General features: G+C 38.2%; 1 long non-coding RNA gene across 2 annotated transcripts; it reads right to left on the bottom strand.

The window, feature by feature from the left end:
* Nucleotides 1-14: 14 nt before the first annotated feature.
* On the bottom strand, nt 15-3754 carry LOC307012419. Of its 2 annotated transcripts, none has more exons than XR_013800616.1 (4): nt 3387-3754; nt 1986-2102; nt 1087-1883; nt 15-147 (listed from the first exon to the last, which is right to left on the bottom strand). It is a non-coding gene; the product is annotated as an uncharacterized lncRNA (long non-coding RNA). The 2 variants fall into 2 exon arrangements; XR_013800617.1 differs by having other exon boundaries at nt 1087-1536.
* Nucleotides 3755-24870: the final 21116 nt, after the last annotated feature.

The following is a 24870-nucleotide window of genomic DNA, read 5'->3' as shown; positions in this document are numbered from 1 at the left end:
CCACCATGCCATTGTCCATCCATGTGTCGAACAAAGTCTCCAAGGTGGCCGGGCCTTGTGCACGACAGCAGCCACGGTCAATGTACAAGATCTCCGTACAATGTACATGGGCTTCAGACACTCCGTGGACTCGTGGTATGGTGCTGTCTGTGAATGTATTTCCAGAGAAATTAATAATATAAAAACTGTTGCACTGCTCTATTAAGAGCTTCTATACAGTCAAACCAAAAATTTTGCTAGTATTTTTTTACTAGTAGGTGCAGGACATTATAGTTAATTTATGCAAGTGAGGATGGCTAAATAAAGTAAACTGACATATTATACCCAAAAATTCTTCATACAGTGGACTACCAGTAAAATGTATAAACTTTTTATAACTTAAATATAATTTAAGGACCATGTTTTGCTTAAGTATTTTTTCTTTAATTGCTAATGCGACCTTTTTACACCACAGACTGAACAAAAGCATTGCTTTGTAATTGGTTGAACTAAATTGGTATTATCTAATTGTGTACTTCAATTGATTTGATAACTCTTGAGTTCTTGTCATATTTAATTACCATTTTCTAAACTATAGCGAATAAACTGTGAGAAATGTAGGTGTCTGAATACATTTTGGTTTGACTGTGTTGAAGGATTGCCTGTGTAAGCTGACCCGGAAGACCCTTTTGTGTTTGTTATTTTTCTCGGGAGTTAGGACAGTTTTAACTAGTAGTAGTTTAGATCAGTTAGCTCACCAGTCCTTAACTTTTGTATGTTTATATTTTCCTTGTTTGTTTTTGTTACTTTTTGCTGCCAATTAATTTGCTCTTTTTCTTGCCCTGGCCATTGCAATTTGTTTCGCTATTTTTCTGAACAGCTTTTTATGATTCTCCCTAATCTGGCTTGTAACAGAAATGTGGGAGTGGGGGGCGCCGGTAAGAGATGAGAGTCTCGGTTTGAGTTTTCCAATCTCTTTAGGTCTTTCATCCGGAAGCTCAGTCGCTGACCAGTGCCAGAAACACTTTGATGACGACGGAGGACAGACAAACATTGATCTGTCACATTTGTGGCTGACAAGCCCTCCTGATGAAATCACTAACACACCTGGAGTTGATTTTCAGGATCAAAATCTCAAGTTTGCTGAGTTCAGGATCATCACAGTCACTCTTTGCTGCACACGCTAGTATATTCTAGTGATTTGATGCTTCAGTAAAGAGCCTTTCCTCCATAACCAGGATTAATCCACAGCTGATTAATATGCAGTCCGTCAGCCGGTTCTTTCTGGATTCATTTTCCATTACGCATACCAGGCCATGAGTGTAGAAATCTTGCTCTGCTGTGGACAACAATCCCTGCTAAATTCAGTGACTCGGTCTTACAAATGCAAAAATGTCTGATTGTAAATAGTTTAATTTACCTTCTTGGTGGAGTCAGACTTCAAGACTTTCCCAAAAGTGGACATGATCCGTGTTCGGTCGGTAGTCCTCAATGAGATAAGAAAGGCTTTCCTCAGCAGCTTTGGTGATGGTTGCAGAAATTGTTGGCACAAATTCCCTGAAAGCAGAGAAAATAGACAGACGCAGACTTCATTATTGATGGTTAGGAACAAATAACCTCCATCCACTTTGAGTAAAAAAAAAAAATAATTATAATCTTTGAGAATTTTATCACAGCGAGTGTCTCCTGCTGTGTTTGTGTCGGATGGGAATCTGCACTCGTGTGCATGTTAGTCTTTCCCTAAACACAACAATAAACTCTGGCTTTATTGTGATCTTCTGTTTTTTTTGTACTGGTGAGGAGGGTTAAGTCTTTCTTTTTTTCCAGGTTCTCCTCGCATGGCTCTCCACACTTTGGCCATAGTGCGATTCCTCATCAGGTGCATCACCAGCTTCACACCTCGCCTAACATTAAAGCACAATCAATGGATGCCTGTGCATCGTAGATATATTGTTTTTAGTGCAATCATTTAGAAATCAGATTATTGTGAAATTATGCAGACTCACCGTAATGTTAAGGCAGCAGGGAACACGGCTCTGTGAGCTGGACTGAGATGATCGATGATGAACGCATCACATGACAAGGAACGACCAATGTGTTCCTCTGACTCCTTGGCAGCCTTTCTGCAGGCATTACATTACAGGACCTCATTCAGCATGGAGTCACAGGTCAGTCTATAAACTTACTGACTTAGCAACATTTGCTGTAATTCTGCACAAGTTACATTTTTCCCTAATCACAAGTTTAACCCTCATTCTTCCCTCGGGTCATTTTGACCCGGAAATCTTTTTTTCTTTTTTTTTAAATTGAGTGTTCATCGAAGGGGTCCAAGACCCCCACTTGAACCACGAATACACACAAAAAATGAATGGATTCGAGGTGTTTTGTGGTTGAAATTTAAAAAAGTAACAAATCCTTCCCTCGCGGGTCAATTTACCCCTATAGGAATTAATTGATTGTGAGAAATGCTTCAGTACACATAGAAAAACCTTAAAGTGCTCAAAGTTGTAACTAAAAATGCTTAAACTTCACCAAAAAGTTGTTTTATAATGTCTACATGTGTATCATACGGAAGAAAAACTGACTTTAGGACCCAGGGTAAACCGCTCATTTGCTCCATATAGAGGTATAAGGTCATCTATTGGCTAGAGTCATGAAATGTTGTTTTATTTTTTTCCACAAAAGTTCGGCAAAGAATATCAATGTAAGATATTTTGAGATTAATTAAATTCAAAATAACAATTTCATTCATAAACCTTTTAAGTTGAATGTGCTTAAATTACTATCAAAAGTAGTAATTTAAAGGTAAATAAAATAAAAACACTTTTTATTGCAGCAAATAAGCTTTCTAGAGTAGACAATTCAATTACATTAGGTCGGTGTGGCCAGTTGTCACCATATTCTCCTGTAACGATGAACCAATTGTGTGATGATGCAATTCTTTATGATGATTTTAATTTTTAAGATTTTAATACTTTTTGCTTAATTTTAGTGATAACTCTCACCCTTACTCTGTTTTTCTGGTCCAGAAAAAAACATAAGAGAGGTGGCATTCTTGTCAAAGGTAACATGCAGTATTATAAAAGAGGACAAGGTAAGCTGGGCTGGTTTTAGGCCGAGTTAACTTGTTTACTTTCCCGGAAGAGGGGTGAGAGGACAGAGAGGGAAAAGGTTCAAGAGATTCACTGCGCGCCACACGCAACCAGTTGCTCTGTATATTTCTATGGTATCGCTTTCGAAGAGCCTGTAAAGTGGATTTACTTATTATATAGATTATAGAGTTAACGAAAGTTTTCATGAGCATTGTAATGTTTGAAGCGGATCTCATAACAAATGACAGTAGACCGGGAATATTTTAAAACGAGCGGGTTATTCATAAACCAGTAAAATGCTGTGAAAATACAAACCTGAAGACGGAACACAAACACAACGAGCGCCGCGCTGAAAAGGGGCGGGCAGTTTGCAACGTCTCTGTTCTGTGATTGGTCGATCTACAGTGACTATAGACTCTAAGCCAATCAGAAAACCTAATTCACAAAATGAGTCTCTGGTTTATTATTGGCAGTCTACGGTCAGCGACTGTAGACTCTCGTCTATTAAAATGGTCACTGTAGATATTGACCGCATCTCGACTGAATTGTTTCTAGTAATGGGGAACTGTGACTGCCATGAACCATGTGTAGTGAAGTGGCGCCTCACCGTGGTTGAGAATGATGTTGTCTTCAGTGGGGACCCTACAAGGAGCGTGTACAACTCATACTTACCTGGCAGGGGAGACACCATGATCATGAAGGTGGTTCACCCAGGGCGAGGCTCAGCCATTGCACTCCGGTTGTGCTGACCCCTGCGAATTCCCCAAATGTGGGAATCTCGACTGCATAATTTCTGGTAGTGGGGGACTGCGTTCGCGCTCTCCCCTGATTTACTGGTACAATAATAGATTCAAAGTTAAATGACCTTTCGTGTTAAATGCACTTTTGGTCCAAACTGGCACACTACATGTGGTCATATAAACACCACCCAACTTTGCACGCCTTTTACACACATTGAATGAGATGACTGGGACGAACGCGCAGAAAATTTCCTGTTACAATACGCTTAATAAAGCCTGAACCTCGTCGTCTTGTCCAGTCCAGCTGTGTTTTTTTCTTTTTTTTTTATTAAATTCCATATTTGCAGACAGACAACTCTTAATGCACGAAGCCACGAACCGTTATAGATTTTTTAAAATGCTTGTTAAAATAGAATGCTGCGTGGAGTCCTCCAGTCAAAATGCGGCGTGAACACAACCAATCAGCATCTTCAGCGCACAAGTCCCGCCCCCGAAAGTTCCTGAACTTTTAAAAAGTACTACCTCGCTAGCAGGGACTTTCGGAGGGGGAAATATTTACCCGGAACTTCGTTTAGACCCAGGTTCCTGCGGTGTAAACACACCGAGTACCACCCCGAAGTTCCTAGTTCCTGGGGAAAGTTCCCGCGGTGGAAACGCGGCTATAGGCTAAGTGTTTTGAAAGTAGTTCTGCTTACCGCGGACTCTACACTTTCTCATCTCTCTCCTGATCCTCCTCACTATCATCATCATCATCATCATGACTGGAGCTGATGAAGGTCCTGCTGCAGAAAATATATATCTTGACACATTTTACAGCGTCTGCTTTGAAGGGCCTGTATCTATTTTTCACGCTATTTCTCTGCACATTCCGTGCGTTTCTTCTCCATCTCTCAGACTATTTTGACAGATACACACTAACGCTTACTTTTTTTGACCAATGCATTACACCGGCACTAACCCAGCGCCGTCAATGAAACACAACAAAACGAATGGGCCGCCGATGTATCATGAGTTTTATGGGCCGTTAAAAATAATAATAATAAGTATGAGATGATGTATCGGCCCAAAAAGCACGTCGGCCCACCGGGCATTTGCCCGGTATGCCCAATTACAGTCCAGCCCACGACGGGTGTACATTTATCGAAAGTCCCACAATCATACATATAGCCTATTTTTGTTGTTGTTTTTCAAAAAGCTTATATCATTTCATTTTTATATTTTTTGGGAGATTTATTTTATAACGTAATCACATTCTTTCACCTTAAATGTTCACCCATAACCCTGTTAATCAATGTGACATACTTTGAGCTAAATTGTCTCTGCCGACCTCTTGTGGAGTAAAATCCGTAGTGCAACATAATATTTCATGACTCTTGCCACTAGATGGCTTTAAAGCTCTATATGGAGCAAATGGACTGTTCCCTGAGTCTAAGTCAGTTTCTTCCTTTTATTTCTTCACTATTTATTCAGGTATCTATTCAGACATTTAAAAATACATTTTTGATAAAGTCTTAGCATTTTTAGTTTTAATTTTGACCATCTTTTATTTTGTTTTGTTTTCTGTATATACACTGAAGTGTAAGATATTGTAATAATTCAGATTAGTAAGGTGGACACTAAAGCAGGGATAAAATAAAAACAAGTAACACTGAAGAATATTTATTCGAAAATTCAGAATTGATTTTTATTTGACAAATTGAAGAAACAAGAAAAAGGGGGCCGAAGATGTAACACAGTATCCCCAGCTACAAAAACATGTGTTCACATATGTGGTGAACCACCAAACTGCTGTGGTTGTGCCTGGTTATTTCAGGATTATATGTCCCTGAGTTTGGTTTCAGAGCGTCAGAGAGAAGTAAGAAGATTAACTGTGTGTTTTCTTTTGTACAGTGTGGCTCTGGACAGGATCGCTCTGCTGTGTGAGAGACGTCTGTGCAGATTCAGGGAGTTTGAGACTGAGTTTGGCATCATCGTGTCCGTTCTTTCAAGACCTTATTCCTGCTGTGCTTAATATGTACATATTCAATCTGTGTGCAGTCAGGTGGAGGGAGATCTTTTGAGGAGATCGACGTGGTCTTCAATATGGTGGCAGATGGTATTTTAGTTGATTTAATCTCTCTTGACGACGGATGCCTTTTTGAGATAGACATCATTTTTACAGGGCAAAAACTCTTCTTTTAGTATTTTTTGTGTCCCTGAGTTGGTTCGTTGGACAGAGTGTACAAAGTGACAGCTTGGCTCCAACATTGGTAAGATTACCGTAGTGTTTTCTTCTGTATATTGTAGCCTTGGCCCAGACTGAAGGCCTGTCGTTTGGCTGGTGGACGTCGTCACTGGTGTTGTGTTGGTGGAAGTGGATCATTTGTGAGGCAGATGAAGTGATTCTAGGTGGAGGTTAGATTAATCTCTCTTTACGACGGGTTAAATCACAGACAGTTTTGGTGTTGATTTTTGGCAAAGGAATACCCAGTTTGCTCCGAACCGGATCCTCTACCTGCCAAATATGCTGAACTCTCTCATAGGGTTTTGTGATGTTTTTGTTTGTTTTGTTACTTTTTGCTGCCAATTAATTAGCTCTTTTTCTTGCTCTGGCCATTGCGATTTTGTTTCGCCATTTTTCTAAACTGCTTTTTATGTTTGTCCCTAATCAGGGCTTGTAACAGAAATGCTTCCTGTACTTTTATGCATGTATATTAGATAGAATATGATGTAATTTTTTATGTGTTAGTCATTTGAATAACATTCAATCAAATTTTGATTGGCAAGAAGTATAAGTTGGTGGTAGGCTACTTGTCCTAAACCTTTTCGTCTGCACACTGGTCATATGGGTTACAGGTGTATATGCAGAAAGAGCTCTACGACTTCTGGATCAAATCCCTCTGACCTCTGCCGAAATCATCTGGCCGTCCTTCTGCGCACAGAGATCCCACAGCTCCTGAAAGGTGTGGTTCCCAAATCCTTTCTGTCCACAGATACACTGGTGGATGGAGAACAGATAATTAAGGGAAGCTCCTGTCTCGTGATTGTGTATTTTCTTCCTAGGTTGTTTAGAAAGTTCTGCAATCAACCCTACAGCAACTACATAAATTAATTGTAAAATATTTGGATAGAAACTTTGCAAAGATGAAAAGAAAAACACACCGAAAACAACCATAGGCATTTATGAATATATTAGTTGCTCACGGGGAAGAGGAAAAGTCAGTAACAATAATATGGCCTGCTGACGGTGGATTACTAATGTGACCGTCTCAAGGTACACTGTAATTTAAATGCCTGCCTATAAGTTAATGCAGTTCGTGTTGATGAGCCGCCAACAAAGTTATTCATACATATAATATTATTTTGGTCTAATGGTCTTTTAAATGTAAGCGAGTAGAAATGTCAGCATAGTTTGATTGAAGTCTGTCGGATAAAACAAGCTCACTGAATCGGTTAAGTCAGTCTATTTTATTCCAATAGTTACTCCTCGTCGGAAGCTTCTGTAAATATTTAGTTAAAACCCTCTGGTGTTCTTCGGCCCAAATGGTCCCGAAGCTTTTGAATAAACATTTTTCAAAAATCATAGCTTCATCGGAATGGTCCGAAATTTGGTAACTGTGTTGGTACTTGGTATATGAACACCCAAAAAAATTGGCGACAGGATTTGAATAGTCTAAGTGGTTGTAAAAAAAATAGTCACACTCAAGACCTTCGGGTCCAAATGGTCCCCCATAGGAAATGAATGGGAAATTGGCAAAAATGTGAAAATACAGAGTTTTTTTGTGCGTACAATCTACAAATCAGCCACGATCCAGAAAAAAAGCACACAACAGTGAAGGGGTGAATCTATAAAACATCAAGAGTGCAAAACAGACACATCCACACACACACACACACACACAAACACACTTTTATACACATACACACTAATAAATTCAGATTACATAAATCTATTTTGAATTTTTAAAAATCACAGCTTCTTCGGAATGTTACAAAACTAGGTGACTTTTATGGTATTAGGTATGTGAACAAACAAAAAATATTGAAGTCATGATCCAAGCATGCTAAGTGGTCATCACACTTCTGCTCTTTGGTCAAAAATTACCCCCATAGGAAATGAATGGGAAATTGTCAAAAATATGAAAACACAAGAGTTTTTTTGTGCATACAATCTACAAATCAGCCAGGATGCAGAAAAAAAGGACTCAACAGTGAAGGGGCGAATCTCTAAAACATCAAGAGTGCAAAACAGACACACACACACACACACACACACACACACACACACACACAAATGAAAGCTAATTTGATTGTATTATAAAGTAAAACTGGCACTTCAAATTACCATTTAAACCAACCAAACTAACAAAAAAAAGACAAAAATAGTCTTTGAGAATCTGTTATTATATTTTAAAATCAATAACCTGAAAAAAAATTGCCAAATATGTGCAAAAATCACTAGAATTTGCAAGCCTTTCTACAGAAATCTGTAAATCTATCTAGTGGTAAAAATGTGCTATTGCGTGATAAAAATGCTCAGTGTATCCACCAGATGGCACCAATCTAATTAAAACAATTTTTTTCATGAGGCCTAGGCTTGACTCTAAAATAAAATACAGCTTTAATAAAAAAAAAATTATAATTACATATATATAAAAAAGTTATATTATATTCAATGGGAAAAAATGGGTCATAATTATTGCATAAATATTAAACCAACCAAACAAACAAACAAAAAAGACAAAAAATAGTCTTTGAGAATCTGTTATTATATTTTAAAATCAACAACCTGAAAAAAAATTGGCAAATATGTGCAAAAATCACTAGAATTCGCAAGCCTTTCTACAGAAAGCTGTAAATCCATCTAGTGGTAAAAATGTGCTATTGCGTGATAAAAATGCTCAGTGTATCCACCAGATGGCACCAATCTAATTAAAACAATTTTTTTCATGAGGCCTAGGCTTGACTCTAAAATAAAATACAGCTTTAATAAAAAAAAAATTATAATTACATATATATAAAAAAGTTATATTATATTCAATGGGAAAAAATGGGTCATAATTATTGCATAAATATTAAACCAACCAAACAAACAAACAAAAAAGACAAAAAATAGTCTTTGAGAATCTGTTATTATATTTTAAAATCAACAACCTGAAAAAAAATTGGCAAATATGTGCAAAAATCACTAGAATTCGCAAGCCTTTCTACAGAAAGCTGTAAATCCATCTAGTGGTAAAAATGTGCTATTGCGTGATAAAAATGCTCAGTGTATCCACCAGATGGCACCAATATAATTTAAAAAATTGTTTTCATGAGGCCAAGGCTTGACTCTAAAATGAAATACAGCTTAAAAAAAAAAAAAAAAAAATACATATAAATAATTTTTTTATATTATATTCAATGGGAAAAAATGGGTCATAATTATTGCATAAATATTAATTACAAATCATAAAATTATCTCAAAACACCAAAAAAGAAAAGAAAAAATATTATAAAAAACAAGTAAAAAACATTTTTTTTTATTTTTTTTTAATAAATATTATTCCCACCCTCCCGGACCATTTGGTCCCGAAGGTCCTAAGTGTGACTCTGAAACGAAGAACACCAGAGGGTTAAGTTGTAACCACTGTGGTGCAACCGGCCCAGAATAAAAACAGAATAAAATATTATTGTTAGAAGAGAGGGACTAAACGTTAAAAAAATTAAATAATAACAATAATAATAATAATATATAATAATAATATAAAAAATAAGTATAAGAGAGACAGAGACCAAGGAAAGAAAACAAGTTTATGTCCTGTGGATTAACTTTTTTGTAGTTGTATTTCCAGTGGGTTTTCATGTCCAAAGATGATTTGTTATAAAAAAAGTTGTGTTTTCTGCTATGATTGTATTTTTCTATATAATTCTAGATTACCTCCCATATGGATGTAGATTGTCATGGCCTAATGTTCCATAGGTGACAACATATATGGAAGTAAATAAGTTCATAATTCTTGTCCATAATGCATGCAATTAACTGCAATGACAAACAAAAAGGTGACTAAAGACCCTCTCGGTTATTGAGAGTTCAGTCCTGTTACTGTCATTAATTTAATATTTTAAAAGAAACATTACATTTGACAGTCAAACAGATCTCACCATAGTAACCTGCACTATATTGCATTTTGGACAAGACCCTTTTTAAAAGAAATGTCTTGTCAAAGTATACATATGTCTTAATTGTAATGTGATGTCGTCCATGAAATAGGACATTTTCAGTAATCTTAATGGCAAATATGATATAAAACAGATTTTTTTTTTAAATATGACAATCTGAATTAAAAGAGTGACTAAAATACTACTTGTATATGTGCAAACTGTTGCATATTTGTAATTGGAAGTATTATATAGTAACACTTTAGTCGGTAACAGGACTGAGGAAAATATCAAAAAATTAAATAAATAAACAGTCCTAAAATAATAAATGGCATAGCTTGAGATGGCCCAACACAATTTCTTGACATGTTAAGATGTCTTAATTTAATGGGTATTGAAAAAAATCAGTTTGAAACAATTATATTTTTTAAATCTTTAAAGTTGAAAAGGCACCGATTTCGTGGAATGACCCATACATATATATATATATATATATATATATATATATATATATATATATATATATATATATATATATATATAATTTGCAAACTTTTAAATAATTTTTATTTAAAAAGTCACCAATTCTAATGTTATTTTAGTTAGTTATAATTTGACAATAAACATCTCAATCTTTTTGAGGAAATAAACCCTTCAAATCTGCTATTCAGTTTGTGTCGTAAAGGTCAGTTTGGTTTTCTCCATATTAGGATTTTTCCGCGTTCAGCGCTGTGATTGGTGGTCCAGCGTGGCAACGAGAGACTAATTTCAAATGACAATAAAATGGACCAATCATATCGCTCCTCTAAGTGGGTGGAGCTTGATATCACGAAGTTTATGACCAGACCGCCCGCGCCTGCTGTGAGGAACTCGATCGGAGGGAAAAAACGCTGATAAAATAACGCTATTCGCTATGAAAACTGCAAGCAACATTAATTGAGGACATCTTTACTAATTTATCATCCACGCCGTTTTTAAAATAACTTTTAAAGAAAATAATAAGTTAGTCGACAAAGGAAGACCTAACAGTTACTCGAGAGCTTAATTTTGTGCTGAAAGCCAAAGCTTTTTAAAGTATTTCAACCACAGCCGTTATTCGCGACACCCCTGGACCACCGCATCAGCCGAGAAGCTAAAGCTTTACTGCTGGAAGTGCTGTTTGGGTAAGTTATTTACAATCTAATAGTTATGTGACTGATTTTATTCTGGCTTCCACTGTCTTATATGTCCAGCTTTAGCTGTTACAGGCATTTATCGGCTGCTGTGCCAGTCTAATGATATGATTTATTATCAATTATGTGGAAGTGTCTGTCACTAATGTGTTTGGTCTTATTGCTGTCATGATGCGTCAGCTTACATTCAATTTAGTTGGTTTTGTTGCCAGTTGTTGCCATATTCCGCTGAAACGACGCATCGATTATGTGATTATTCACTTATTTTTATTGCTTGTCAAATTTTGGCTACAGCTCAAAGTAACTCTGATGTTTGCTGCCATTTCTTGTCAAAGGTAACTTATGCAGTATTTTAGATGAGGACACGGTAAGCTAGGCTGATTTGACTTTTTCCCCGACGAGGGAAGGGGGAGAGAAGGCCAAGGTTAAAGCGGTTAGTTACACAGATAGTTGATAACTAAAGATAGCTTATTAATTAGCCAACAAGACTCTTTGCAAGATAAATAGCGCTATGCCGTTCCGTTATCGAGAGTGCTCAATCTCCATCTAGGCAGACTTTTTCCTTCTAAATATTTTGAATGCCCTTCGCAGGGAGCTTGATTGACAGGTGATATGACCAATCATACTTCGCCATCCACCATTTTGTCCGACAAACGGCCGCCATCTTAAACCGGTCATATATTGCTGCCTTCACGTGCTGTGGAAAAGATGATATTTTCCACTTGTGAACTGGTATTTACCAGTGTGTTGTGTTCAAGTGCTTTTATGATATTTTCCACTTGTGAACTGGTATTAACATCTGCTCTGGGTAGGTAACACCAAACATAACTTTATTTTTAAAACTGACACTGAGTGTTAACGCATTATATTACAATTGTTAATGACACAACATTGTATAGGCTACAAAAACAATCCGCTAACAGTAGCAAAAAACGTTTAGTTGTGTACAATGCTTACCATTCACAACGCTTGCGTCGCTCTCCGCCATGTTGAAAAGGTCAAAGGTTATCTCATCTCGGCAACTCGTGCATCAAAATATTCTACGAGTTGCCCAGTGGAAAATACCACATGAGGGGGTGTTCATGTGCATTTTCCACGTCGGCTTTTGGTATTTACCATAATTACCATAGCACGTGAAGGCACCATATAGAGCTGGTAAGTCCCGCCCCTCCGTAAAACCCCGCTGGACCTCAAAGTTGAAAAAGCGTCAATGCAAGTGAATGGGAGAAAATTATTATTTTCTGGTCCCGTTTGAATTGTGCCATGAATGTGAACATATGTCGTCTGTGAATTTTTAATATAATCTTTCGTGTGAAGAATGCTACAATTTAGCGGGTAGAAGTTTGATACGGGTAGACTTTGTGTGAGAGCACTTTGTGGACTACAACTCTTCGCTGCTTTCGACGCGTTTGAAACGTCAACACCACTAGCTCACGGCTCTAGCTCACGGATCCCGCTAGACATGGCTGTGTCTTTGGTGCACTTCACCGCCTTCTTTCAGGGAGAGGACAAAATCGTTGAGGTTGGCGAAAATCACGGGTAAGTCAACTTTATGGGGTGACGTCACATAGGCGACATGTAGTCTTTCTCGTTATGTCTTTTCCACAACTGCTAGCTGACGAATCATACCATATAATGTCAAACTTGTAACATGAAAGATTATATAAAAAATTCACAGACAACATATGTTCACATTCATGGCACAATTCAAACGGGACCAGAAAATAATTATTTTCTCCCATTCACTTGCATTGACGCTTTTTCAACTTTGAGGTCCAGCGGGGTTTTACGGAGGGGGCGGGACTTACCAGCTCTATATTTGGCCGTTTTAATTATAAATGAACTAACGTTAACGTAGAAGGAAGAGATGATCGGTTCACGAGCAGCTTTAACTGATGCTCTACACAGTGATCTGTCAGACACATTAAAGAGCCACAAAACGGTATTTATTGTTTAAATTTCTTTTTAAAAAGTGACCAAATTTAAAAGGTGAGACTTTGTTTAATGTTTAATATCAAAAGTAACCGAAAAGTAACCTGGTCGGTCCTGTCAGTGCGATGTCGGTGTATTTTTCACGCAGTGATCTCCCATGTTGTTTTGAGTGTTTTATGGCGCTTTTCCATTACCAGTACCAGCTCGACTCGACTCAGCTCTTCTCAGCTCGTCTCGGCTCGGCTCGCGTTTCGCTCCGTTTTCCATTGCATAGTACTTCCACAATAGTACCTGGTGGTCGTCATAGCGACGCGACACACACCCGCTACCCACACACACAGGACAATGGAGGAAATCGAGTGTATGCTGTTTTACATAATATTAGTAATGGGTATATCACGCAATCTCTGGCAAAACTATTTAAAAATGCCGGGGTTATTCAGGATACTCCGTCTGGCGCGTGCAATGATGGCGCAGTGAATAGTGACGATTCTCGCTGACCAATCAGCAGTCTCCCGCGTGTCACGTCACGTTTTAGTATCGCCTCAGCTCGCCTCGGCTAGACTGAGAAGGAACTACAATGAACGCGACTGACTGAGGCGTTTTTAGTCATGTGAATGCATCTTTTTCTTTCATTTTATTGTAATTATTATTGTTTAAAATATTATATATTAGATTTATATAAAAAACGATACACAAAATGGAATGGCATTATGTCAATGGGAAATTACATGATGGATAAAAACAACTAAATCTGTCAGAGTGATGGATATTCTTAACAAAAGTGCAACTTTTGAATATCTAACATGTTACGCTTTGTGTAAACTTATAATATTGGATTACAATAATACTATAATGGATAATAATAGCACTAATGTAGTGTCATTGGAGATAAAATACAAAATGCATATCCAGTAGGCTTGTTGCGATAGTCGGTGTTACCGGTGATACACGGTGTTTAACCCACCTACCGGTCATAGCACGTGACCACCGGCACCGTCCCCATCGTGTTGAAGTTTTAGCCTATAGTAATAAAGCACTTAATTCAGTTAGTGACTACGTGCCTTCGTAATTTAGCGTAAGCGGAACGAGCGCCGCAGTAAAGCAGCAGGTGTCCGATTTCATTTATCATTTGAGGAGAGTGAGGCGAGCTAACTGGCAAAGGATGGCGGAAGATCTGGTTTCAAAGAGAAATGCAAAAGCACCTATTTGGAAATATTTTGGATTCAAACCAAATGCCAACAGGGAATCTGAAAACGTTAACGAGGCAACCTGTAAACTTTGCCTGATGAAAGTGGCAGCATCCGGAGGCAGCCTAACTGTGCGTTCACACCGCCGGCGGCGAGAGCGTCAAATTGGCGGGAAGCCATTCTTTTTCAAATAGAGCCGGTGGCGAGCTCCGGCGAGAGCGGTGTGGCGCGTCTTGGACGGCGAGAGTGGCGAGAAGAGTTGAAATCAAGTCAACTTTATGGTAATAAGCTATGACGTGGTTCGGCGGCAACCAATCGGAATGTAGAAGTCCTCCGCCTGAGAGGATACCAGAGAACACAATCCTGTAAACTTTGGTTCCGGCCACATTAGTTCCTAAGCAAAATGGAGGAAAAGTTAATTATTTCTGTTGCGGGTTTCCCGTTATTGTACGACGTGTCCCTGTTTACATACAGGGACATTAATAAAATGAACGACGAATGGAAAAAGGTGTCTGAAATTGTTGGTGTTTTGTTACTTTCACATTTAAAAGATTTTAATAGGTTAACTTATATACCCTACATGTGATGCACAAAATATGATACTGATTTATGTTCAGTTCTTATTTGCTTGGCGGCTCCTTTAAATAAAGTTTTTAAAAAATCACGCATTCTAAAATCTACGTCAGAGCGCCAGAGAGTCCCCGAATCTCACGGCGTCGATGGCAGGGCGGCAAGAGCGAATTTTGCCGCTCTCGCCGGCGGCGGTGTAAACGTACAGTTACACTTTGAATTTACACGCACATCTTCAAGCACAAGTAAATATGTTGGCTTTTCTGGCCAGGAATATGTAAGAATGTATGCAACAAGCAGTGTGATCACGTTTTGTTCCCTGTTGCAATTTAAAATGAAGGTTTTTCGTTTATTGTTTCTCATTTAGCCTATTTATAATTTTTTTGTACGGTGTATGCAGGTAATAGGCCTTACTCTTTTTTTTTTTAACAGCTTAAGGTGAGTATTTTTTATTTGCACTTAAGTGCCCAGTGATTATTCGGGTAGGCTACCTTATTTAACGAAGTTTTTGATGTTCGTTCGTTTCATATTCGATGGTTGTGCGGTGTTTTTTTTTTTTTTTTTTTTGCTGAAAAAGGCAGGCACTTTATTTAACGAATAGTGATTTTTTTTTTTTTTATATATATAATTTCTTGTTTGATACTTGCACGATGTGTGCAGTGGTTCATTTTGTTAATAAATGCACTTTAAAGGTGTTTCATAAGTGCTTTTGTTTAGTTTTTACATGGTGTGTTAAGTTATTATTCATTTTGCAATAAAGATGTGTGTAATACAAGCGAGTGTTTTATTGTTTTGTGTATTTTTATTAAGAATAAAATAAATTAACCCATGATTAATTCAAACAAATGCTACTGAATTGCCGCTAATTAAAGTGAAAGTAAATTGAGACGTGTGCACGTCCGCATTTTCGGCCACCCGAAATCCCCGACACGTGACACCGGGATTACCGTTTTTTTTACACGTCGATTAACCGGTGGAAAAAATCCGTCACCGCAACATCCCTAATATCCAGTATTTTAAATTGCATACATCTTTGAAGCTGCCAGTATGGAGAAAAACATGGGCCATAATGTAATTGCTTTAAATTCATCCTCGATAGTAGTGGTTGATCGATAATGTTTTTTGATTGCCGATATCTTAGAGAGCAGGATGGCCGATATTTTAATATAGGCTACATATACTTTATATTTATTTTAATCAATATTTAGCCTAATCAATTATAAATAAATTCGAAAACAAAACTTTAAAATAAACATGCTTATTATACTTTAGATGACAACTTCTTGAATCTGCAATCCTATTACAGTATTTTTCACAAAGTTATTGTGTAAAAATATGTGAATAAAAAGAAAGTAAACTGTAACAGGGCACTCAGTAATCTGGTAATTTCGTACGCATTGGTACGCATTTTTTCAAATAAAGACAAGGTAACGCAAATTTTTAGGGCTGGGGGAATTAACGCCTTCATTTTTTGCTTCGTTTTAATGACTTCCTGTTGTGGCTGCTATTCGCCTGTCTAAGCCACGCCCTAGAATGTAGATTGACCAATTACAGCGCAGCCAAGAACGAGCTCCCACACAGCGGTCCGACACTTTTTCATAGCGCTCTATTGACTTTAACACAGGCGTCTCATATTTTTGGTCTCGGCAGGCTATTACCGTCGTAGTTTTATAAAAAATATGGTTAAACGTTGTGCCTGGGGCATTTTTAACACAGATACGCGTTTCCCAGAGAGGTTGGAGGGGGTGTCTGTTTTTTATAAGTGTCGTCTTTGGATTAAACTGTGTGGACGTCCTCAGTCAGCGAAACCCCTCAAGGATCAACAAGCACACTTTTGTGTGCTCTATTTTTGCTTTTAACCTTACTGTGAAGTTATCCTAGTTAGACAGTTTTATGCTGTTTAGGTTATGATTTCGGTTCTCTACCCTAATTGTTGATACTCTTGCACACGCTGCTAATAAATACAACTTTATACTCGCGTACTCCGTTTGTTTTGTAATAACGATTATAGAAGTGAAGCAAGAGACCTACCCACCTTTGCATGAACAGTGTTGCTCTTTGATCTTGTTAGTCCCAGCCTCCGTCTCGATTAGGATATGCGGTGGTTCATTTTTTTTTACTGTGACCGTTATGCTTTTGCCTCTATTTGGATGCCTTGTTGTTGCTTGCGTTTCACCGGTAATGTCTTGAATATAGCCTTCGAACGCATACTGCAGCCCCTTTTGCCTACTTCTATCGGACACTTTATTTGCTGCTTTATAAAAGTTTGATAAAATTTCAGCAGGAAGAGCTGTCACAGCATAAGCCATGTTGATACCAAACCAGAGCCCAGATGAAGTTGTTGGAGGTAGCAACAGTAACTAAGGGGGGCGGGGCTTAGCCAAAGGTGAAAAGTGCCGAACCAAGTCACCCTGTCATGATGAAGGACAAGGATGGAGTTTTAGGAGGAATGTTTGGATTTAAAAAGTTGCCTGATGGCACGTTTGACAAGACAAAGATGCTGTGTACAATTAGCAAAGCTGAATTCAAATACCATAGAAGCTGGATGCACTGAATTTGCGCCACTGTGTGTGTGTGTGTCGGCGCTCTCTGCTCAGTGTTCTGCTCCGTGTTTGTGCTATGTGTTCTGCTCTGTTAAATCATCTGTCATGTCATGTCGTTTTTAGAGTATAGATCGTGATGATGAACCATGTGTACTTGGCGTCTCACCGCGGTTGAGAATGATGTTGCCTTCAGTGGCACCTCTACAGGGAGCGTGTACAACTCATACTTACCTGGCAGGGGAGACACCATGATCATGAAGGTGGTTCACCCAGGGCGAGGCTCAGCCATTGCACTCCGGTTGTGCTGACCCCTGCGAATTCCCCAAATGTGGGAATCTCGACTGCATAATTTCTGGTAGTGGGGGACTGCGTTCGCGCTCTCCCCTGATTTACTGGTACAATAATAGAATTGAAATGTGCTCAGTTTCTAAGTAGTTACTTCATTTATTTATCATTTATTTGGCTGTGATGCTCTCAAAATTCATCTTTCTTTTTAAATCATTAATTGGTACTGTAGTATCTCTGATATGGACGTGATGAAACAGTGGATTATTCCGTTAAAGTTCCCTGTAGTCAATAATTTTATCCCGAAAACTCGAAAAAAAAAATTTCACGTCTTAAAATAGCTTGAATGTAACTACACAAGTGTATCCCAACCCTGTTCCTGGAGGCACGCCAACACTGCATACTTTTTCCATCTCTTCCTAATCTATCACTTCTGAATCAACTCATCAGCTCTAGTAGAGACTCCAAGACCAGAAATATATGGGTCAGAAAAGGGAGACATCCAAAATGTGCACTTTTAATGTGCCTCAAGGAGCAGGTTTGGGAAACACGCTCTACACCGTTGCCTAATTTAATATGCGGTTGTATGAATATGCAAATTAGCCCCGCCTCCACTCACTCCACCCATCCCCCCTCCCCACCACTGCTTTCTACACACATTTCTTCAACCTTTTTCAAATCTGAGGTGTGAACGACCGGTGTTAAAGTAAGGGGGGTTTATGACCCTTTTAAGCCTTGTCTGAATAATGTTAAGAATTACGTTCTATACAATAACTTTTTGAGTTAAAATAATATAATAAAAGCTCACCATCACCAGATTTGCCGTCTCAAAGAGTGCAGTTGCTACTGCTGACCATTTGTGGGTATCGCTTCTCGGCCTTTTGGCTAAGATCAAGTGTAGTATCTGTTCTTATCAGTTTAATATCTGATACGTGCCCTACCCGGGCACCATATATTAAATTGATTTTTGGATCAGGGAGATGGAATAGGGGCTTGCTCCGTCCACTCCACGCATCGACCCGGTATTGCAGTACTTCCGGGAACGGTGCACCCCCTAAAGTGGTTAACAAAAGAAATTAGTTTAGTCTTGTGGGGCAGCAGAGGTTATTAGAAATAGTATGTTAGGGATGGGCATTTGATTATATTTTCTTAGTCGATCATCAGGAGAATTAACGATCGACTATTGATTAATCATTAATACTTTTATACTAAAATTCATTATTTAACTTTTTATAAATTAAAAATGCAATGAAAACGCAAAAATACAGTGTGTTTTTCCTCGATGAGATCTTTATTACAAGATCAACTTGTGGCAGTTAAACTGGACGTTTGGTTAGGCTAAACTTGAAGATATAGCCTATGCGCTGCGGTGTTCTAAACTAAAGCAGTGGAACCTGCAGCTGCGAGCCGGAGTTACATCAGACACCGGGGTGGGGGAGATGAGATTTAAAGCGGTTTACCGCTATACCGTGGGAATTTCTTGCTTTTCAACCGCGGTAAGAAAAACTCCATACCGTACCAGCCATAATCTGTGACCGTAGTGGGCGTGGTTTAGGGATGGGACGAAATATCGTTTGACAAAATATCGCGATACAAAACGTGACGAAACGCATCGAGGTCGAAAAAAATGGATCGCGAAATAAAGATAGATGGCACTGCTGCATGATTTGCGTAGTATATAAATAATTTAGTGTATTATATGTGTGTGTGTGTATATGGGGAAGACATACAGTCTATGGTGACAGGCTGGCAGCACTATCTGCTGATCAAGCAGGGTAAAACTAAATGAAAATATATATATATCCGGGGAACGGTGCGGCTGCGGTACGTCATCACGTCAAGACAGCGCTGCAACAACAACACTGCAGTCTAGAGCGAGCTAACAAATATTAGCATTAGCACCAACTGCCTTGCCCCCAAATAGCCGACCATGGAGTCAAACGAGGTCGAAATTGAGGACGCTCCGCCTGGATACAAGTCATATATGTCTGGCAGTATTTTGGCTTTCTCATTAAAAAAAGACAAAGACGGCAATAGAGTAACTCACCAACTCTACCTCCGTCAAGTCCGCGTGCAAAACAGATTGTGTGAGTGAGCCCGTTTCAGTTGTGTGTGTGAGCGCGTTTCAGTTATGTGTGTGTGAGCATTTCAGTTGTGTGTGTGTGTGAGCGCGTTTCAGTTGTGTGTGTGTGAGCGCGTTTCAGTTGTGTGTGTGTGAGCGCGTTTCAGTTGTGTGTGTTTGGCCAGTTAGGCCTTGTGTTTCCCTGTGTGCAAAAATAAATAAGTTGTTGTTATACAGTAATATTTTTTTCCTTTTTTGATATCGTATCGCGACGTATCGTATCGTGACCCTGGCATATCGAGGTGCATCGTATCGTGAGTTTAAGTGTATCGTCCCATCCCTAGCGTGGTTGCAGTTTCCCAGTGTGTTACATGACAGTGGGGGCAAATTATTTTGTACTCTGTGCAACTGTGTGTTGGACCACAGGCGGAAGTCGACGCTGGACAACCACTTTGCCACTTTGTCATTTTTACAGAAGTTGTAGCATATTCATTTTGTAAAGCTGCAGAACTTGTTCGACTCATCAATGTTTTGTAAGTTTGAGCCATGTGTAATAATAATACAAGATGAGAACTTAAATATTCCCAGCACTTTATGTGAGGTAGTATGCTTGCTTATCATAGGAAGTAATAAGAAATGACTCTTTACATTAAAGTAGTAGCCTAGTGAAAAGGGTGTTGGGGGAAAAATTTTTTTTTCTCTTTTTCATCAAACCGCAATTTTTGCAAGTTGCCGCAATTTCATCGCATAAAATTGCATAAATATCCCGCATATTCCATTTTTTAAGAAACCGTGCCGCATAATCAAGGATTTTTGCCCGCAACAATCACAAAAAAAACGGCGCGTTTTTCTGGAGGGACTGTAAATTTAACAATTATAATATTTATTAAATACTAAATTAAAAAAATATATATAAATAAACAGCTTTTCAAAATAAGTTGCAATGTGCAATTTTAACAAACTATACAAATATTAAAAAATATTTGTGCTAAAAAGTGCAAAACAACATAACTGAATTTTAACAAACACTATACAAACTTTAAAACACTGAAGTGCAAAAGAAAGTGCAAAACAACATTGTCAAAATGCAGAGGTTGGAATTTACTTGAGTAAAAGTACTTTTCTGAGTTCACAAGTTTTTGGGATGTCCCTACGTAAGACAAAAATGATCAGGTAAAGGGAGTTCATATCTTAACAGTGAGCATGATTGATATTTTCTTTACTCTTTCTATTTGTTTTAAGGTAACTGTCAAACTTATATCTATAAGACAACCACTTTGTAAACGCAACTAGCCTTAATAAGAATGCATTACGCACAATAATTTCAGATACTTCAAGAGAACAGTTGATGGGTCGTTCTAGTATTTATAGAATTTATATTATTCTAGTGTTTATAGAAATTAGAATAATTATCTTACCTCGATGCTACAGGTTGATTGGCGGCATTGGCGTCGGGGACGGTGGGGATGCGTACCCACCAGATTTCGTCATGAGTCATTTTGTACCCACCACCTTTTTAGGGTTGCTAAGGGCAGTAGCAGGGCCCTATAAAATCCGTTTTATTTTTTCCCAAATTCCGTTTTATTTTGTTTGTTGATTATGTTTTGAGGTAACAAACATCACATTTACTCAGTACTTTTCAGGACAAATACTGCGTGATGCAACATAACACTGCGCTCGAGGTACTTCAAGTAGGGCTGGGCATCGTTCAAAATCTTTCGATCCGATGCCAATTTCGATACCTCAGTTTCGATACCGGTTCCTAACGATACTTTTTTCGATACCAATTTTATGAAATCCATTTTAACAAGATTACATAACATATTACCTCAGAAAAACTTTTATTTTTTATGTATTTAGTTTTATTTTTTCAGTTTGACTCATGCTCCTTAGCCAGTGTACAAAGGAATAAAAAATGTTTTATAAAGCGCTCATGCTCACCAAAGCTGAATTTTTAAATAAAAAAATACAGTAAAACTTTAGTAATATTGTGAAATAGTATTACAATTTAAAATCGTATCTAATATATTTCAAAATGTAATTTATTCCTGTGATGTCAAAGCTGAATGTTCAAAATCATTACTTCAGTGTCACATGACCCTTCAGAATATGAAAACGGTTTGCTGCTTAATATTTTGGAAACTGATCATTTTTTTCATGATTCTTTTATGAATAAAAAAATCAAAAGAAAAGCATTTATTTAAAAACGAAACATTTTGTAACATTACACATGTTTTAATGTCACCTTTGATAACTTTAATGCATCCTTACTGAAAAAAATTTCTGACTAACCATTAACCAACAAATTTTTGAACGGCAGTGTACATTCAGTAGGTTAGGCCTATTATTTATTGCAATATAAACACTGTCCGAGTGATAAACAAGATATCTCTTCATTTACCAGTCGAAGACGGAGCAACTTTCTGCTCTTATGTTTACTCCGTGCACTGTCAAGGTCTTCATCGTGTTTGTCGTGGTACCGGTCTTTGCAGCAATACTGCATCGCGCGCGCTGTTGGCATCGAGTCTGGAGAAATGTACCCACACTTTTGATCGATTTTTCCACATCTTTAAGGTATTATGTGTGTGTGCTCGCGTCTCATATGAATATGTGCGCGGAGAGTTTGTGTGTGTGTGTGCTCTCGGGTCGCGGCTCATAAGTATGCGTGTCGAGAGTTTGTGCGTGCGCGCGCGCGTCTCATATGAGTGCGCGGAGAGTTCCGCGTGTTTCGTGTGAATAGAGTTTGTGTGTATGTGCGTGAGCGACTTTATGTGTGTCGTTGTGCATTTCATATGTATTTGTTTGAGCACTGACGTTGACGAGTTAACTCCTTAGGTATCGAAATCTGGAACCGAACAACATGTCATTTTTCGATACTCGATAGTATCGAGGCAATTGGGTCGGTACCTAAAAAGTATCGAGACTCGGTGCCCAGCCCTAACTTCAAGTCACAACAAAATATTAATGGTTAAGCTTGGCATCATTTGACACAATTATCACTGAATCTCGTACTGGCTCTGGATCACCACAAGAACAAGAATATAAACGCACTACTGGGTGAATTGTAACCTGGACTTTATCCCAGTGGGCACTCTGTACCTCGTTCTGTAAAAGGCATGTATAATTCTCAGCGAAGTCCATAATACAGACAAACTAAATCTTTGGTGGGATTTTTCCCTGTTTCCCCGAACTTCCGCTGCTGCCATGTAGCTTGAAAAAAATGGTTGGGTAAGATCTTGAGCTCACATTTTATCTCCTGGATCAATTCTGGGTAGTAGGGCCTTCCTAAGATTTCCACACACTGTAGTATTTCCCCAGACCTGCCAGGAGACTTCGTTTTCTGCTGCTACATCTAGTGGTTGCAGATATGCTTCTACAGCATCATCACCGCATTCTTGACATTTCCGGTCAATACACGGTAACTTGTGAAGCTTTCTGGCATCATCTGAAGGTGAACAGACGGTGATGACACTTGCATGGTACAACTAAGCCAGCTACTATTGTGCCATATTTCTGTGGACTTTTTGGCATCAGCCTTTTTTTATCCTCCAGGTTGCCTTCCTTCTAGAAAAAACAGTTTTGTACCCAGAACTAGTAGACAAAACAGGTGTTGCATTTAGCTGACACTGTATTTGAACCGGGTTAGATTCCTGATTAGCAGGTGTTGCGGCCCCCGTGTGATTAGGTGGATTGTTATTGATGCTTGAGTCTTTCTTTGCTTCTGCCAACACCCTTTTCCTGTTGCGATCCTTTTCTCTCTCTCGTCTTTTCTTTTGTGCTGACATCCTAGCTCTCTGTTCACGCTTCTTGTTCTTAAAGTATTCCCTTCTTGCGGCAATTTTTTCCAGTTCACTCCTAGTTTGAGGCTTTCTTGACATGACACCTTGTGTTTCCTTACCCCCTTGAAGGCATTCTCTATACCTTCTCATCCTTTCACGGGCTTGTGCTTTCTGAATTTCCTTCTTTCCATCTGATAGATTCTTCCTGTACTCCTTCAATCTCTGTTGCTCTTCCAATCTATGCAGTACATACAATTCAGGGTTCTGCTTTGACTTATCTTTACTTGTTCTTGAAACCACATCTGGACCATTCTCATTCCTTGGCAGGTTTCTCTCTCCTCCAGGACGCTCCATTGAGCAAAGCCTCAACTTGAGGAGACCTGCCATAATTTCTGAAAAAAGTAAATAAAATAAAGGCCGTAAGAATATATGTATGTTTGCAAAGGATATGTATAAGAGTTATGACCTAATTATTTTTTAACACTTTAAATTTATAATTGTTTAATTATATGCTATAAAAACAACAGCAAACTTAATATACAGAATAGTGATTTCATTTCTTGAATACACTTCAGGGAACTACACTAACCTTTTCCACTGGTGGCACTTGCGCTACTAACTTTTTCAGTTACTGGCGCAAAACATGATTTGGTCGCACAAATTATTTATAGTAAGCCGCTCTGGATAATAATGAACAATAATGAAACTGTATTGCATACAGATGTGCTTTTTATTTTACTTGCCATCTTTTAAACCACATGCCTTCTTGTTTTCTTTAACAGTGGTTGGGATAGATTTACTGCAATATAAAATACAGTACACAATGTGCTAAATGAATTTCTTTTGGATTTCAACATGCTATGGTTGGCACAGATGGGCAGACTCCTGAACTCTTAAGGAAAAATAAAATAAATATAATCCATAAAATAATATAATAATATATTTTCAACAGCTATTGACTATTCGGTATTAAATATACAAAAAAAAACAATGCATGTCCACTTCACAATTAAGTGACATATAATAAGCCACAAATAAGGCTATATTATAAGCTACATTGAACTTAATTATCAATTCAGATTCCTCACTTGCTCTATTGAGTTATTGTCTTAAACCCCCCCCTCTCACACACACACACACACACACACACACACATACTACTACCCCCCACACACACGCACACATTTCTTCAGCCTTTTTCAAATCTGGGGTGTGAACGACCGGTGTTAAATTAAGGGGGGTTTATGACCCTTTAAGACTTGTGTGAGTAATGTTAACAGTCTATACAATAACTTTTTGAGTTAAAATAATATAATAAAAGCTCACCATCACCAGATTTGCCGTCTCAAAGAGTGCAGTTGCTACTCCTGACCATTTGTGGGTATCGCTTCTCGGCCTTTTGGCTA

This window comes from Phoxinus phoxinus (genome assembly GCF_949152265.1).
Source record: "Phoxinus phoxinus genome assembly, chromosome: 2".
NCBI lineage: Eukaryota > Metazoa > Chordata > Actinopteri > Cypriniformes > Leuciscidae > Phoxinus > Phoxinus phoxinus.
Note: the sequence above shows the minus strand (reverse complement) of the source record. Positions and strands in the feature narration are given on the sequence as shown.